Genomic DNA, 2,657 nt, shown 5'->3' with positions numbered 1-2,657 from the left:
CATCTCAAAATCTGCCACGTTTTACTTTGATGAAGTACTACGGCCAAGCCGTTTCAGATAGAGAGCTCTAGTCTTTTCTACTGTCTTACTTATGTATCTAACAGTATCCCCATCAAGTTGCATAACTCTACCTCACCTACAGATGGGCTAAGGTCAGATTTAGTGGGCCCATGTCGAGAATCCAGGGTAAACTATCAGCGCAATTCGATTCTGCCATGTTAAACATAAGCGCTGCCAGCTCGGAGAATATGTCCTAAATCGTCCAAAAAATTTTATGGGCAAAAAGGTAATTACCTAAGCTTTTTATAGTGTGGTCAAACGTCATGATTGGTCAAGTAGTTTTGGTGCTATGGCCGTTTGAAAAAAGTCCGGATTTATGTGGCGCACCCTGTATACATTTACATATACAGTCAAATTTTATTGATAAGGTTAATTTATAAAAAATATTTCATCCCAAATGGCAGTTTCCTAAAAAGTAGGAAGTATGCAGTAATGTGTATTCACACATTGTTTTCATGCAGGCCATATAAGTAAGACAAAAAAATAGAAATAAAGATAATAAGCAATAGATAAAATCATATTGGAGAGGAAAGAATGATAATGGGAAGGATTGATTAGGGCATACAAGTCTCACACCATTATTGCAATAATAGAAATTAAGGAAATTTTCAACAAATAAATTTTAACTAATTTAAATCTAAAGAATTAAAGGAGTTAATGTAATGGATTTTTAAAAATTTAGTGGGTTAAAATAAGGAGTTTCAAAGTTTGAGGGGGGTAAACATTCCTTACCCCCCTCCCTCTCCGAACGTGCTCTTAAAGTGGAGTTGTTGCTAGCTATAAAATAAACAAATAATATAAATTAATAATCACGAAACCTTGTTGACGGGTCGACATCAGCTTATACAAACAAAAAAATTAATTCGGAATAAAACCTATAAGTGTTTTTCAGCTGTCGTTTGGGGGCAATAGTAAAATTGACGACCTTTCCATTTGCCCCCCCCCCAAAAAAAAAAAAAATATTTTAGATTTATTTCATTTGTTGGTTATAACTTATTCCTGGGACGACATACCCAATAGTTTCAGGCAGAGGCGTGCACAAGATTTTGCCAATAACAATCTAACTAAAATATCTAAATATTAATTATAACATAAACCTTGACTCTATGAATCTAAATAGGTGTAGCTTCTTTCAAAACTGCAAATACTTGCCATAGCTTTACTTAAAATTAAAAAAAAGATGTTGTGCTATGATATTCAACATAGCAGCAAATCTACTTCACAATTGTTTGGATCCTTCTTATGCTACTTCCTTTTCCTCTTATTGTATGTACTTAATTTTTTGGTTTCAAAGTACCTCGCTATATATGAATTAGATCGTTTATTATGTACCCATTTAAATTTATGCTACTGTTATTATTTTATTTACAGTTTTGTCCTCTCGCCGCTGTTTCCGATGACATTTAGTTTTACTGGATAATGATTGCCAAATGATCCTGGTGAAAAGGATTCTTTGGTTAGTCGTTTCCTTTGCTTAAGAATATACTTATGGGTAATTAAATTAGGTCAGGATTGTACTTTTGACTCTATGCATTTCATTATGATTTTTATATCCTGTGGTGTATCATAAAAATAATTTCCCGTTTGAGTGTTCTTTTCAGTTAAGATTCTAAACTGTGTTTAAATGGTTTTGGAATAGACGTCCAAGGGGGGGGGGGTATTTTACCATTTTTGAGGGGGTATTTCCCCCCCCCAAACAATTTTTGGGGGTAAATACCCCGCCCAAAATAAAAAAAAAAAAATTTTGGCGCGCTTTGCGCGCATTTTTAAAACTAAATATTTGATAAAATTTAAATTACCTCCAACAAAAATTTTACCCTGGGGGTAAATTTTTTTTACCCTGGGGGGGGGGGGGAAATTTGCGGCCATTTTACCCCCCCAAAAAACTAATTACCCCCCCCTTAAAAAAATTAGGCTACCTTTCTGTACCCCATCCCATTGCCAAAAGGAGCGAAGACATTAAAACTAGTAGACATACAATAATATTTAGATACAAAATTTCAACAAGTAATGAAACAAAATCTAAAAAATATTAGGAATTTCTGTAGAAGAAAATAACAATAAACTGTAAAAGAAAATACTACTGTAAATATATTCTTAATTAGAATTTTAATAAATATCAGTAAAATGGCTAAAAAAGGCAATCCTTTTAATAATGATAAAAGAGTTGCTATGCTTTCAATGGGCTTAAAAGAATCTACATAAAATATTTTTAATTGATAGAGCAATTCTAACATTCCAAGATGAATATATGGACTGATAATTAAAGAAATCTTTATTTTAAAGATGCAGAAAAAAATATTTGAAAACAATCATTTCAAAATATTTGCAATTATTCATTGTTTAAAAACATGAATATAAAAATTTAATTTTTTAGTATATAATAGATGACTTTTCTTGGTTATATGTATGTAATTTCTAGTAATTTAAAGTAGACTAGCGGCTTCGCCTTTAGCGTCTGAAATTTAGAGTAGATTTAGCAACCCAAAACCTAACCTAATATATCAAGTAGAAAGTTTTTTGTTGTCTGTAGTTTAAGATATCGATAACTGAACTGATTGGGTACTCACTTTTAGGTAATATTCTGTGATGGTTTT

Source organism: Acartia tonsa, chromosome 3 (genome assembly GCF_053477335.1).
Source record: "Acartia tonsa isolate MP-2025a chromosome 3, ASM5347733v1, whole genome shotgun sequence".
Lineage (NCBI taxonomy): Eukaryota > Metazoa > Arthropoda > Copepoda > Calanoida > Acartiidae > Acartia > Acartia tonsa.
This window is presented reverse-complemented; position numbering follows the sequence as displayed.